Source organism: Protopterus annectens, chromosome 4.part1 (assembly GCF_019279795.1).
Source record: "Protopterus annectens isolate FY-2018-M chromosome 4.part1, PAN1.0, whole genome shotgun sequence".
Classification (NCBI taxonomy): Eukaryota; Metazoa; Chordata; order Ceratodontiformes; family Protopteridae; genus Protopterus; species Protopterus annectens.
This window is the reverse complement of record NC_056734.1, coordinates 892727291-892743271: the sequence shown is the minus strand read 5'-3', so window position 1 is coordinate 892743271 and position 15981 is coordinate 892727291. Positions and strand designations below refer to the sequence as shown.

Below are 15981 nucleotides of genomic sequence, written 5' to 3'. Positions count from 1 at the left end.
CCAAAGCCTTTGCTCTCCTGTTAGCAATCCATTTACAGATGATGTCTTCCAGCTCAGGAAATAATGGTTGCCGACCTGAGCCACACTTACACTTCTTAGCATTTCCCTCGTCGACCTGTTGACTGAGGTTATCGTACGCGGCACTCCATTTTCAGACCATTCGGAGATCTAACTTCTTCTCTTTGCAGAAATACATCAGATTCTTTCCCCGGGAGTCCTCCATGATTCCTTTCTTGTACTCGATGGAATAGCTCTTTCTTTTTGCACTCATCTTGTCTGGGATGGGGGTTAATTGAAGACTTACAAGACTGGAGTGGCAACACAAAATGGTGATGGTTAAGAAGACAACCATAGACATTCATTATCAAGTGCACGTGCTTTATGCGTGTTTTCTGTATTTTGACCAATCAAAGTACACCTGCCAGTGTTTATGGGTCAAGGATATCAACCGTCAAGTGTGAGTGATGATTAGGGTTACAGTAAGAATCTTGCAGGACTCCCAGGGAAAGACTCTTACTACTTTCTGCAAAGGGAAGAAGTTGGGTGTCTGAATGGTCCAAAAATGGCCAGCAGAGTATGATAACCTTAGTCAATGGGTGTCAATAATATTATTTTATAATTCAACACGTCTTTCATGTATTGCTGACAATCTTAACTGGGGCTTATTTTTGGGGTAGGGCTTATATCATGACTACCCTGGAAAACTATGCTAGGCCTTATTCTCTGGTTAGGTCTTATTTATGAAGAAATATGGTGTGTTACCCAGGAAAAGAGCTCTCCCACCTGGGTAGAAGTGGAAGCCATGAAGGGGTCCCTCCCGATGGAAGTCCTTAAGGGAGAGAGTGGTGGAAAATGGCTGGGCTGGGAGAGCTGCCACCTGTGTGAGGGGGTCTGGACCATGGCCCCCTCCAGGATGGAAATCCAGAAGGGGAGAGAGGCAGAAAGCGGCCGGGCAGGGAGCACTCCTGCCTGGGTGGGAGCATCTGGATCATGCTTCCCCCAGAGGGATGGAAGTCCTCAAGCGAGCGTCCTTAAGACAGCGTCCCCAAAATATCGCAAAGTCCCCAGAGGTGATCTGGACGGGAGAGTAGGGGCACAAGGAAGTACAGATGAGGGTCTGCCTGAGGCCTCGTGAACCAGCAAAGTTCCACGAGGCTGGGAAGGATCGGTGGGAAGATCCCCTGACAGGCTCCGAGGGCACGGGTGACACATTACAATTTGGCAGCCTCCAGGAGTTATGTACCACGCAAAAGAGCTCTCCTGCCTGGGTAGAAGTGGAAGCCATGAGGGGGTCCCTCCCACTGGAAGTCCTTAAGACTGTGTCCCCGAAATATCGCAAAGTCCTTGGTGGTGCTCTGGATGGGAGAGCAGGGGCACACAGAAGTCCTAATGAGGGTCTGGCTGAGGCCTCACAGACTAGCAGAGTTCCACGAGGCTGGGAAGGATCGGTAAGAAGCTCCCCTGAGAGGCTCCGAGGGCACGGCTGACACATTATGATTTGGCAGCCTCCAGGAGTTATGTAACCCAGAAAAAGGGCTCTCCTGCCTGGTTAGAAGTGGAAGCCATAAGGGCGTCCCTCCCGATGGAAGTCCTTAAGAGAGAGAGAGGTGAAAATGGCCGGGCTGTGAGAGATGCCACCTGGGTGAGGGGGTACAAACCACAGCCCCCTCTGGGATGGAAGTCAAGAAGGGGGAGAGAGGCAGAAAGCGGCCAAGTAGGGAGCGCTCCCACCTGGGTGAGAGGGTCTAAATCGTGCCTCCCCACTGCCACGGAAGTCCTCAAGGGAGCATCTGGTGGAAGGCTGCAGGGCCAGGAGTGCACCCGCCTGGGTGAGCGGGGTCAGGTGGAGACCCCACAACAGAAGTCCCCAAAGGAGCTCCAGGTAGAGCGCTGCGGGGCCTGGAGAGCTACTCCCCGAGTGAGTAGGTTCAGGAGGAGGCCACCACAATGGACACCCTTAAGAGAGCGAACTGTGGGCATCTGGCGGGCCTGGTGAGCTCCTGCTAGGCAGGGGGAAGACATCTGACCTCGCCTGGTACACGACTACATCCCAGAAAAATTGCAAAATCCCCGGAGGTGCTCTGGACAGGACAGCAAGGACACACAGAAGTCTTGATGAGGGTGGACATGCCCCTCGGTGGCTGAGGGGAGTTCCACAAGGCTGGCCATGATTGTAGGAAAGTCCCCCTGAGAGGGTCCAAGGGCACAGGGACAAGGCATGATTTGGCAGCCTTCAGGGGATATGTGGAGGACTGACAACATGGAGTTTTGGACCAGGAAGGAGGAGGATGTGGAAGTCTCGCTGAATGCGGGTCTGCCCCTTGGCAGCTAAGGGGAGTTCCTCGAGGCTGGCCGGGATCGGACCAAAGCTCCCCGAAGAGACTCTGAGGGCACAGGAGACATGGCATGGTTTGGCAGCCTGCAGGGGACATGGAGGAGGCGGGGTCCCCCGAGGTGAGTTGAGAGCAGTGGCTAGGAGAGTCGGCCGACAGCGCGGGCATGCGATCCCATCCTCCCATCCCCCAGGGGTTAGGAGATACGACCGCCATGGTGTGTCGCACCTGGGTCCAGCTGAGGGAGTCGGCCAACAGTGCAAGCTTGCCAAGGGCTGCCCCCAGAAGCCAGGTCTGCGATCCCATCCTCCCAGGCCCCAGGGGTGCGGAGATACAGCCACTGTGGCTTCTCTCACCCGGGACATGCCAGGGGAGTCAGCCGACAGTGCAGGCATGCCGAGGGCCACCCCCCCCAAAGCCAGATCTGTGATCCCGTCCTCACAGGGGTGCGGAGATAGGGCTGACATGGCGTCTCGCACCCGGGACCATCCGCAGGTGCTGGGTCAGCCTCCAGTCTTTCAGCCAGCACTGCAGGGATGTCGCCCTGCGAACAGCAACATTCAAGAGGCAAGGGGGCACATGCCAGAAGGCTTGTAGTGCCGCCGAGGAGAGAGACAGAGGAGCGAGATGAAATAGGCCAAGATGCTGGGACCCGGGGCCATATCCTGTGCGAGTTTGAAAGTCCTAGGTGGAGGACAAAGGGGAGAACCTGCATCATGGATGTCATATTGATATACAACGATTCAGTGGCCTCCAAGGGTTATGTAATCTGGGAAAAGAGATCTCCCACCTGGGTAGAAGTGGAAGCCATGAGGGGGACCCTCCCGATGGAAGTCCTTAAGGGAGAGAGTGGCGGAAAATGGCTGGGCTGGGAGAGCTGCAACCTGTGTGAGGGGGTCTGGACCATGGTCCCCTCCAGGATGGAAATCCGGAAGGGGAGAGAGGCGGAAAGCGGCCGGGCAGGGAGCACTCCTGCCTGGGTGGGAGCATCTGGATCATGCTTCCCCCAGAGAGATGGAAGTCCTCAAGGGAGCGTTTTGTGGAAGGCTGCGGGGCAAGGAGTGCTCCTACCTGGGTGAGCAGGGTCAGTCAGAGCCCCCCCATGATGGAAGTCCTCAAGGGAAGGGCTGGTGTAGGGCCATGAGGGTTGGAGTGCTCCTGCCTAGGTGACCAGGGTCAGGCAGAGCCCCCATGACGGAAGTCCTCAAGGGAGCATCTGGCTGACTGCTGCGGGCCCAGAGAGCTCCTGCCAGGCAGGGCGAAGGTGTCCAACCTCGCCTAGTACTCGATGGAATCCCCAAAATGTCATGAAGTCCCCAGAATGGCTCTAGACCATAAAGGAGGGGGCTCGGAAGTCCCAATGAGAGCAGTCCTGCCCCTCGGTGGTCGATGGGAGCTCTGATGGGCTGGCCGGGATCGGTGGGAGTTACCCCTGAGAGGCTCCAAGGGCACGGGTACAGGGCATGGTTTGCAAGCCTGCAGGGGATATGCAGGAGGCGGGGACCATGGAGCTCTGGACCACAAAGGAGGGGGACGTGGAAGTCCCGATGGGAGTGGGCCTGTCCATTGTTGGTCGAGGGGAGTTCCACGGGGCCAGCCAGGATAGAAGGGAGGTCCCCCTGAGAGGCTCCGAGGGCACAAGGATATGGCACAGCTTGGCAGCCTCCAAGAGATATCTAACCCAGGAAAAGAGCCCTCCCACCTGGGAAAGAAGTGGAAACCTGGAGAGGGTCCCTCCCCATGGAAGTCTGGAAAGGGGAGAGAGGTGGAAATTGGCCAGGGAGTGAGCGCTTCTGCCCACGTGAGAAGGTCCGGATCATCACCACCCCAGGTTGAAGTCCTTAAGGGAGCTGCTGGTGGAAGGCTGTGGGGCCAAGAGAGCTCCTGCCCGGATGAGAGGGGGCAGGTGGCACCTCAGCGATGGACGTCCTCCAGGTAGCGACCGGTGGGAGTCTGCGGGACCCAGAGAGCCAAGGAGAGTTCCACGGGGCCGGCTGGGAACAGAGGGCGGTCCGCCTGAAAGGCTCCAAGGGCACAGGGGACAGGGCACAGTTTGGTAGCCTGCAGGGGATATGCGGGAGATGAGGACAGTGGTGCTCTGGACTGGAAAGGAAGAGGACGTGGAAGTCCCGATGGGAGCAAGCCTGCCCCTCAGCGGCTGAGGGGAGATCCACAGGACCAGACGGGATGGGAAGGAGATCCCCCTGAGAGGCTCTCAGGGCATGGGGACACAGCATGGCTTGGCATCCTCCAGGAGATATGTAACCCTGGAAAAGAGCCCTCCCGCCTGGGTAGAAGTGGAAGCCCGGAGGGGGAGTCCATCTCAGTAGAAGTCCAGAAGAGAGAAGAAGGTGGCCAGGCAGGGAGCACTCTTGCCTGGGTGAGAGGGTCCGGATCATGCCCCCCTGTGGGACAAAAGTCCTTAAGGGAGGATCTGGCTGAAGGCTGCAAGGCCAAGAGCACTCCTGCCTGGGTAAGTGGGGTCAGGTGGAGCCCCTACAATGGAAGTCCTCAAGGGAAAGGCTGGCTTAGAGCTGCGGGGTCTGGAGTGCTCCTGCCTGAGTGAGCGGGTTCAGGTGGAGCCCCCCCATGACAAAAGTCCTTAAAGGAGCATCTGGTGGACAGCTGCGGGCATGGAGAGCTCCTGCCAGGCAGGGGGAAGGCATCCAACCTCACCCGGTACCCGATGGCATCCCCGAAATGTCACAAAGTCCCCAGAATGGCTCTGGACTGGAAAGGAGGGGGGGCTCTGAAGTCCCAATGAGATCAAACCTGCCCCTCAGTGGACGAAGGGAGTTCCACGAGGGTGGCCGGGATCTGAGGGAGGTCTCCCTGAGAGGCTCCAAGGGCACAGGGATGCAGAATGATTTAGCAGCTTGGAGGGGACATGGAAGTGGTGGGGTCCCCGAGGTGATCCTTGGGCCATGGCCGGGTAAAGACGTCTCTCTGCAGGGTCAAAATGGAGGGCCACTGTGCTAGGCCTTGATGCAAGTCCTTAAGAGAGCTTTGTGCGGATGGCTGTGGGGCCCGGAAAGCTACTGGCTAGGAAGAGACATCCAACCCTGCCCAGTTCTCAAAGGCGTTCTCAAATAATCGCAGAGTTCCCTTTGGATCAGAAAGGAGGTGGACTTTGAAGACCACAGGAGGGTGGATCTGCTCCTCCACGGCAGAGAGGAGTTCCGCGGGGTGGTCAGACTCTGCAGGTTAACTCCCCTGATCTCCCAGCGGACACGAGTGATCAGGCATGATTTGGCAACCTCCAGGAGTTAACGGATGACGGGGTGTCTTGTCATAGTGTGAGTCCAGGTCCCAGCCCCAGGGAAGAACGTCCTGCCAGGTGTCTGTGTAGGGTCGATGCGCCCTCACAGGCCTCTTCCTCCTAGCCATAAGTCCGTATGAGAGTGGATCTGCACCTCAGAGGCCAAGGGGAGTTCCACTGGGCCGGTCACACCCTGCAGGTTTGCTCCCCTAATCGCCTGGCAGGCATGCATTATCTGGCATGATTTGGTAGACTCCAGGAGTTAAGGGACGATGGGGCATCCCGTCAGAGTCCAGATCCCAGCCCCAGGTGATGTCCTGCCAGGTGTCTGCATGGGGACGAGGGTCCCTCTCTCAAGCCTCTTCCTCCTGACTGGAAGTCCATATGAGAGCGGATCTGGCCCTCAGTGGCCGTGAGGAATCCTGTGAGGCTGGTTGCACCCTGCAGGTATGCCCCCACTGAAGGACTGGTGGGCATGTGTGATCCGGCATGACTTGGCCGCCTTTGGGAGTTGAAGGACAAAGTGGTGTTCCATCGGAATGTGCAAGTCCAAGTGCCCCAGTCCAGGTCCCAGCTCCGGAAGAGGGAAGACGGGGTTTCCTGTCACAGTCCACGTCCCAGCCTCGGGTAACATCCCACCAGGTGTCCGCATGGGATTAAGGTGTCTTTACCCACCATCCATCGATCGATCTGGCTGACCAACTCCCACTGGTGGAGGGCCCCTGCAGTGTGGCTCTGTGGGTCACAGCTTGCGAGTCAAGCTTCGCCTCCCTGGGAGCAAGGTGTGGGTGGGGGTGAGGAGCATTTCGTGCCCCTCAGGCGGAAGTCGAGGTGAGACTGATGAGCCCAGGCCTAGGCGAAGTAGTCCTGTCACACGGCCACCATCCCCTGGCATCCATGCATGGCCGAAGCATGGGGGGGCTCTCTCCCACTTCTCTCTGGCTCTGAGCACTGATGCACACTGTGCCAGCCCACATCCCTCCGGGGTCACAGTTGCTGGTCCATGACCAGCACCCAGGGTGCCCCCTCCGTGGGAAGAGGACCCCTCCTGTTGGCAGAGGTGCGGGCTCCGGCCCCTCCTCTCTGCCTGCCCGCTGAGGCACTCCTATCTGGTTGATCCTGCCAGTAGCAAACGCTTGTCTCAAAGATTAAGCCATGCAAATATCTGTGCACACGGATGCTACAGTGAAACTGCAAATGGCTTATTAAATCAGTTATGGTTCCTTTGATCACTCCACCATTACTTGGATAACTGTGGTAATTCTAGAGCTAATGCATGCTGATGAGCACTGACCTCTGGGGATGCGTGCATTTATCAGACCAAAATTTGGTGACTCTAGATAAACACGGGCCGATCGCGTGTCCTCGTGGGGGCGACACGACATTCAAATGTCTGCCCTATCAACTTTCGATGGTACTATCTGTGCATACCATGGTGACCATGGGTAATGGAGAATCAGGGTTTGATTCCAGAGAGGGAGGCTACCACATCCAAGAAAGGCAGCAGACACACAACTTACCCACTCCTGACTCGGGGAGGTAGTGATGAAAAATAACAATACAGGACTCTTTCGAGGCCCTTTAATTGGAATGAGTACACTTTAAATCCTTTAACGAGGATCTATTGGGAGGCAAGTCTGTTGCCAGCAGCCGCAGTAATTCCAGCACCAATAGTGTACATTAAAGCTGCTGCAGTTAAAAAGTTCGTAGTTGGATCTTGGAATCGGGCTGGCAGTCCGCCGTGAGGTGAGCTACTGCCTGTCCCAGCCCCTGCCTCTCAGCACTCCCTCAATCCTCTTAAATGAATGTTCTGGGGGTCAGAAGCATTTACTTTGAAAAAATTAGAGTGTTCAAAGCAGGCCAGTCGCCTCAATACTTCAGATAGAAATAATGGAATAGGACTATGGTTCTATTTTATTGGTTTTCAGAACTGGGGCCATGATTAAGAGGGATGGCCAGGGCATTCGTATTGTACTGCTAGAGGTGAAATTCTTGAACTGGCACAAGACGAATGAAAACAAAAGCATTTGCCAAGAAAGTTTTCATTAACCAAGAACGAAAGTCGGAGGTACGAAGATGATCAGATACCAATGTAGTTCCGACAATAAACGATGCCGACTAGCGATCCGGTGGTATTATTCCCATGACCCACCAGAGAGCTTCTGGGAAACCAAAGTCTTTGGGTTCCAGGGGTAGTACGGTTGCAAAGCTGAAACTTAAAGGAACTGACAGAAGTGCACCACCAGGAGTGGAGCTTGCAGCTTAATTTGACTACACATGGGAAACCTCACCCGGCCCAGACACGGAAAAGACTGACAGATTGATAACTCTTTCTCGATTCTGTGGGTGGTGGTGCATGGCCGTTCTGAGTTGGTGAAGCAATTTATCTGGTTAATTCTGATAACAAAACAAGACTCCGCCATGCCAACAAGTTATGCGGCCCAGTGAGGTAATTTCCAACCTCTTAGAGGGACAAGTGGCTTTCAGCCACACGAGATTGAGCAATAACAGCTCTGTGATGCCCTTAGATGTCTGGGGCTGCATGTGTGCTACACTGAATGGATCAGCGTGTGTCTACCCTTGGCTAACAGGTCCAGGTAATCCATTGAACCCCATTCGTGATAGGGAGTGGAGATTGCAATTATTCCCCATGAACGAGGAATTCCCAGTAAGTGCGGGTCATAAGCTTGTGTTGATTAAGTCCCTGCCCTTTGTACATACCGACCATCGCTACTACTGATTGGATAGTTTAGTGAGGTCCTTGGAGCAGCCCTGCTGGAGTCGGTCATGGCCCCGATGGTGCGCAGAGAAGACGATCAAACTTGACTATCGAGAGGAAGTAAAAGTCGAAACAAGGTTTCCATAAGTGAACCTGCAGAAGTATCATTAATGCAGAGGGTCCCGGGACGGCATCATCCTCGGGTATCAGGGCCTCTCCTCGCTCGGCTGCCCTGACCCTCTACGTCTCTCTCTCTCTGTCTCTCTCTGACTCCTATCTCTCTGTGCACCTTGGTGGAGGCCGGCGGGAATGAGCCCGTGGCTCCTGGGGGATGGAGGGAGGAAGAGGGGAGGGAGTAAGAGGAGGGGTGGTATCTGTCCCCCTCGCCTCCCAGCGGTGGGAAGGAGGGGGTCCCGTTCATGTGGTGGGAGGTGAGAGCGCTCGTCTGCTGCCCTGAGGGGTTGGTGGTGGAGGGTGAACATGGCCCTGTAATGCAGTCCGCGGAGTGCCTCGGAGGTGGCTGGCTCCCCGTGAAGTGTGGGAAGGGAGAGGGTGCCGTCCTGGCAGGGAGACGGTGAACTCCCCTCAGGCCATGCGAGGCCACGCCCGGGGGTGGCACACCAGAGTCCTCTCCCCTCGATGTCGGTCATAAATACCTGTGGAGAATACCCCGCTCCACAAGGGGCATTGGTTCAAAGACCCGGAAGGTCAGCAGTATGGCTGTGTGACAGCCGCCATGGGACTCCCTGCCATCGTGTGGCCCGTGAAACCTCGCATGTTTGTCTAGAGATGCAATGCCACACGGGCAGCAGTGCCTCTGAGCCATGAATCACTCGGCTTGAGCGTCGATGAAGAACACAACTAGCTGCGAGAACTAATGTGAATTACAGGACACATTGATCACTGACACTTCAAATGCACTTGTCTGAGGGTCGTCGTGCCTTCCATTGCTCCCGGGGGTGTCCAACCCCCATCAAGGACACGGCTAGGGAGTCAAGGGCGGGCCCCACGTCCCCCAGGGAGAAACGCGGATGGAGGAGAGTAGTCCCTCACCCCCCTGAGCCAGGACGCCCTTCCAAGGATGGGAGTGAGCAGGCACGCATCCGGCCCACCCTCCAGAGGTGGTCAGTGGTACTGCCACTAGGGTTCCTTCCCGGGGAAGAGCCCGACGCCCGCCCACCTGGTCCCCACGTGCTGGGTCCACGTTGGCCTTCCTCCTCCACCACCCAGAGTCCGGTGGCAGGGAGCGGGTGCCCCCAAGGCCACTGCCGTCCCAGCCCTCAGTGATCGCGCTCAGAACGCGACCTCAGATCAGAAGTGGCGACCCGATGAATTTAAGCATATTACTAAGCAGAGGAAAAGAAACTAATCAAGATTCCCTCAGTAACAGAGAGGGAAGAGTTCAGCACCGAATCCCTGCCCAGGTGACAGGTGCAGGGGAATGTGGCATATGGAAGTCCATTTCCTGTTGCCACCCAGGGGCCCAAGTCCTTGTGATCAAGGCTCAGCTCTCGGATGGTTTGAGGCCGGTTGTGGCCCCCGGCACGTCCGGATCAGGTCTTCCCAGAGTCGGGTTGTTTGTGATTTCTCTGAAACCATTTCTAGCAGCACGTCCTTACATGCATTAATTCCATGAAAAGTAAAAATATATAAACATACATTTGGTTTCACTAATTTCCCTATAAGTTCCCTATTGTTTGCATAAACATACAATCCAATAACATGTATATTTAGAATGTATTTAAATGTGTTTAATATGTGCTATAAATGTTTATGAGTACAGTATTCATAGAATTTGGATTGTAAATAATTATTTAGACAAAGTATATAACATTGTTATCTATTATTCTTAGTATCTATTATTCTTAGTATTTTAATATTGAGATTTTTATAATAATTTACAAATCTGTTCGCATTTTTATATGTAATATGAAGGGAAATATGAAATTTTAAATTTCAAATTTTAAATTTTTAAAAAATTTTTTATATAATATTATTAAAAATTTTTTTATATAATATTATTATTATATCACTAGTCATATAATGAATGTATATATATATATTTTTTTCTGATATACTATTATATTACATTACATTATATATGTATAATAGTAATGGACTTGTTTGTTGTAAATGTTTTAGGATTACTACTTTAAATGTTTAAGTAGCATATCCTGATGATTTTCATCTGACAAGTTAATTGAGAACTAAATTAGATGCTTAATTGATTGGTAGCTTGTGTTATATAAAGGAAGTTAACATGGCAGTGTTTTCAAAGTCTGAAGAAGCGTTCTTGTGACGTGAAAGCGCTTACTACTCTTTTACTGCAGTTTTATCCTGAATAAAGTATCGTTGGTTTTCTTCTTATTGCTGTGGTGAGCCTCGTTTAGTTCTTTTTGGATTGTTTGTGAATGCTGCCTAAAGCAGGTGGTAAATTCCACTTAAGGCTAAACACCGGCACGAGACCAATAGCAGACAAGTACTGTAAGAGAATGTTTAAAATAACTTTGAAGAGAGAGTTCAAGAGGGCGTGAAACAATTCAGAGGTAAACAGGTGGGGCCCACGCAGTCTGCCCGGAGGATTCAACTCGGCGGCCACGCCAGCCACCTGGGCGAGGCAGATCCCCCTCCAGGGGTTTGGGGACTATCCCCGGGCGCACTTCCTCCACAGTGGTACACCGTGACCGGCTCCAGGTTGGCCAGGAAGGCTGCACAAAAGTTGACTCCCCTCCCCGGAGGGGAGTGTTACAGCCCATGGCATCAGCCCATGGCATGCCCTGGGGTCGTGGGAGACTACCGCCACCACATCCACCCCCCCCCGCCCTCAGAGACTGTCGACTGGGCCAGACTGCCCTCAGTGCAGCCCGACCAGGCTCACCTTGGGTGCCTGGGGTCCGTGACATCTTGAAACACGGACCAAGGAGTCTAACAGGTTTGAGAGTTTGAGGGTGGGCAAGAGACCCCACGGCGCAATGAAAGTGAGGGCTAGCACACACCAACTGAGGTGGGATCTCTCCTCCCCGCACGGGGGTGGACCACCAGCCTGCCTCACCCATCCCGTTGAGGAGGTGGAGCGTGAGCGCACTTGATGGGATCCGAAAGATGGTGAACTAAGCCTGGGCAGGGTGAAACCAGAGGAAAGTCTGGTGGAGTTCCGTAGCAGTCCTGACATGCAAATCAGTCTTCCAACCTGGGTAGAGGGGCGAAAGACTAATCAAACCATCTAGTAGCTGGTTCCCTCCAAAGTTTCCCTCAGGATAGCTGGTGCTCGGCAGACACAGTTTTATCTAGTAAAGCAAATGATTAGAGGTCTTGGGGCTGAAATAATCTCAACCTATTCTCAAAAAATGGGTAAGAAGCCTGACTTGCTGGCTTGGAGCGGGGTATGGAATGCAAGCACCCAGTGGGCCACTTTTGGTAAGCCGAACTGGCGCTGCGAGATGAACTGAATGCCAGATAAAGGCACCCGATGCTGACACTCATCAGATCCCAGAAAAGGTGTCGGTTGATACAGACAGCAGAATGATGGCCATGGAAGTCGGAATCCGCTAAGGAGTGTGTAACAACTCACTTGCTGAATCAACTAGCCCTGAAAATGGATGGAGCTGGAGCATCGGGCCCATACCCAGCCAGCACTGGGAGCCGACGGGGCTACGTAGCGATAAGTAGGAGGGCCAACGCAGTGGCACTGAAGCCCAGGGTGAGGGCCCAGTTGGAGCCGCCATGGGTGCAGATCATGGTGGTAGTAGCAAATATTCAAATGAGAGCTTTGAAGGCTGAAGTGGAGAAGAGTTCCATGTGAACAGCAGTTGAATATGGGTCAGTCAGTCCTGAGAGATAGGCGAGCACCATTCTGAAGGGACAGGCGACGGCCTCTGTCAACCTCAGCCAATCAAAAGGGAGTCGTGTTCAGATCCCTGAATCCAAAGCGGCAGAGACGGGCACCTCACGGTGTCCAGTGTGGTGACGCAAAAGATCCCGGAGAACCCGGCGGGGGCCCTGGGAGAGTTCTCTTTTCTTTGTAAAGGGCAGGGCGCTCTGGAATGGGTTTGCATCGATAGAGTGGCCCACGTCCTGTGAAGCGTCATGGTTTTGGCAGCATCAGGTGACCTCTTGCCAGCCCTTGAAAATCTGGGGGAGAGGGTATAAGTCTTGCACCGGGCCATACCCATATCCGCAGCAGGTCTCCAAGGTGAACAGCATCTGGCATGTTAGAACAATGTAGGTAAGGGAAGTTGGCAAGCCAGATCCATAACTTCGGGATAAAGATTGGCTCTAAGGGCTGCGTCAGTCAGGCTCTGGTGTGAAGCAAGGCTGGCTGCATGCCGCGGCTGGATGAGGCATTGCCCCATCGCCGCGCTCCTCCATCCTGGGGGGACTAGGGGATGGCGGCGGCGACTCTGGATGTGTGCCGGGCCCTTCCTGTGGATTGCCCCAGCTGTGACGGGTGCCGGTCGCAACTGGAGTCCTGCATCGTCCAGCAGCTAGCAGCTGACTTAGAACTGGTACGGACCAGGGGAATCCAACTGTTTAATTAAAACAAAGCATCGCTAAGGCCAGAGACGGGTGTCAATGCGATGTGATGTAATTTCTGCCCAGTGCTTTGAATGTCCAAGTGAAAAAATTTAATGAAGTGCGGGTAAATGGCGGGAGTAACTATGACTCTCTTAAGGTAGCCGAATGCCTCGTCATCTAATTAGTGACATGCATGAATGGATGAACGAGGTTCCCACTGTCCCTACCTACTATCTAGCGAAACCACCACCAAGGGAATGGGCTTGGCAGAATCAGCATGGAAAGAAGAACCTGTTGAGCTTGACTGTAGTCTGGCACTGTGAAGAGACATGAGAGGTGTAGAATAAGTGGGAGGCCTTGGCTGCCGGTGAAATACCACTACTCATCATTTTTTCACTTACCTGGTGAGGTGAGGGGTGAGCCCTACAGGGGCTCTCACTTCTGGCTCCAAGCGCCTCGGCATCCGGGAACGACCTGCTCTGGGAGTTTGACTGGGGCGGTACATCTGTCAAAGAGTAACGTAGGTGTCCTAAGACGAGCTCAGGGAGGACCAAAACCTCCAGTGGACAGAAGGGCAAAAGTTCACTTGATCTTGATTTTCAGTATGAATGTAAACCGTGAAAGCAGGGCCTCATGATCCTTCTGGCTTTTGGGTTTTAAGTAGGAGATTTCAGAAAAGTTACTACAGGGCCCTCGCCTGGCTTGTGGTGGTCAAGCGTCCATAGCAATGTCGTTTTTTGATCCTTCGATGTCGGCTCTTCCTATCATTATGAAGCAGAATTCACCAAGCGTTGGATTCTTCACCCACTAATAAGGAACGTGAGCTGGGTTTAGATCATCGTGAGACAGGTTAGTTTTACCCTACTGATGATGTGTTGTTGCGATAGTAATCCTGCTCAGTACGAGAGGAACCACAGGTTCAGACATTTGGTGTATGTGGATGGTTAAGGAGCCAATGGTGCGAAGCTACCATCTGTGGGATTATGACTGAATGCCTCTAAGTCAGAATCCCCCCTAAAAATAACGATACCGCAGCGCCACAGAATTCCAGTTGACCAGGGATAGCCAGACACAAGGTCAGTGAGGAGCGCCACTTATCACTGGGTCGGAGTGCGGATGGAAGGGGTCCATCTCTCTCCAGCAGTGCACTGCATGTTCGTGGAGAACCGGGTGCTAAATCATTCGTAGATGACTTGTTTCTGGGTAAGAGTTTCGTATGTAGCAGAGCAACAAAAAGCTGCAATCTATTGAAAGTCAGCCCTTGAGCCAAGCTTTTGTCACAGGTGGGGGACAGGCTCTGCACTCTCACGGGGAGGGGGGAACCTGTCCTTGGCCAGCCAGGCCTGCGTGCCACCCGCACTCTCCTAACGTCCAGAATGTCAGCAGAGCTTTGCTCCTCAGAAGCAGGCGCAGGGCCTGGCAGGGGAATCGAGGAAGTAGGGTCCATGTGCGATGTGGTGGCAGGGCATCCCCTGCGAGAGGAGGTCCCTGGTCATGCCCCTCACTCCACTCTCTGGCACTTTTGTCCAGATAGCTGGAACCCCTGTGGGCACGGAAGGGTTTGAGGATTGTGTACTCGGGCTTAAGGGTCACCCACAGGGGTGACCCAGCGGTGAGGCCTCCCGTGCGGCAGAAGGTCCCTGGTTGCGCCCCTCGCTCCACACCCTCCAATGCCTCCGTCCAGATTACCGGAACCCATGCTGGCATGGAGGGGGCTGAGGATTGAGTACTCAGGGTTAAGGGTCATCCCCGGAGGGGTGACCCGGCAGTGGATGCGTGGTTCCTGGGAGAGGGCCAAGGTTCATCGGGGGAAACCAGATCTGGGATCCCGTCCTTCCGGTGCCCAAGGAGATACAGCCACTGTGATGTCTCACACCTGGGACTGGCTGGGGGAGTGGGCCGACAGCCCAGGCATGCTGAGGGCTACCCCAGAAGCCAGGTCTGTGATCCCATCCTCCCAGCCCCCAGGGGTGCAGAGATACGGCCACCATGGCATCTCGCACCTGGGACCATCTGCAGGCACCGGGTCAGCCTGCGGTCCTTCACGTGGCATGACGGGGATGCCGCCCTGTGAACAGCACCACTCAGGAGGCAAGGGGGCACATGTTAGAAGGCTTGAAGAGAACCACGTTCATTGGTGCCTGGCACCACCTAGGAGAGAGACTGAGGCGCGAGACAAAATGGGCCGAGATGCCAAGACCCAGGGCCATATCCTGTGCAAGTTTGAAAGCCCTAGGTGGAAGGCAAAGGGGAGAACCAGTATCACAGAAGTCTGGATGAGGGTCTGGTAGAGGCCTCACGGCCCAGGAAAGTTCCACAAGGCTAAGAAGGATCGGAGGGAAGCTCCCCTGAGTGGCTCCAAGGGCAGGGTTGACACATTATGATTTGGCGACCTCCAGGAGTTATATAACCTGGGAAATGAACTCTCCCACCTGGTAGAAGTAGAAGCCATGAGGGGGTCCCTCCCAATGAAAGTCCTTAAGGGAGAGAGAGGCAGAAAACGGCCAAGATGGGAGAGCTGCCACCTGGTGAGGGGGTCTAGACTGCAGCCCCTTCCGGGATGGAAGTCCAGAAGGGGGAGAGAGGTGGAAAGCGGCCAGGCAGGGAGCGATCCCACCTGGGTGATGGGGGTCTGGATCGTGCCCCCCCTAAAGTGGGACAGAAGTCCTCAAAGGAGTGTCTAGTGGAAGGCTGTGGGACCAGGAGTGCTTCTGTCTGGGTGAGTGGGGTCAGGTGGAGCCCCCCCATGATGGAAGTCTTCAAGGGTAGGGCTTGCATAGGGCCGCGGGGTCCAGAGTGTTCCTGCCTGGGGGAGTGGGGTCAGGTGAAGCACCCTATGATGGAAGTCCTCAAGGGAGTGTCTGGCAGATGGCTGCAGGCTCAGAGAGCTCTTGCCAGGCTGGAGGAAGATGTCCGACCTCACCTGGTACCTGATGGCATTCGCAAAATGTCATGAAGCCCCCAGAATAGCCCTGGACTGGAAAGGAGAGGTGCTCAGAAGTCACGATGACAGTGGGCCTGCCCCTCAGTTGCCGATGGGAGTTCCACAAGGGCAGCTGGGATCTGAGGGAGGTCCCCCTGAGAGGCTCCAAGGGCACGAGAACAGGGCACAGTTTGGCAGCCTGCAGGGGATATGTGGAAGACTGGGACCATGG

General features: G+C 54.5%; 1 protein-coding gene and 1 pseudogene across 1 annotated transcript in view; one reads left to right on the top strand and one right to left on the bottom strand.

Annotated features, from left to right (window-relative positions):
• EEF1AKMT4 (EEF1A lysine methyltransferase 4) overlaps nucleotides 1-15981 on the bottom strand; it is a 701136-nt gene that overhangs the window by 451450 nt on the left and 233705 nt on the right. The gene's annotated exons all lie outside the window — the stretch shown is intronic.
• Nucleotides 9613-14104, top strand: LOC122801468 (annotated as a pseudogene).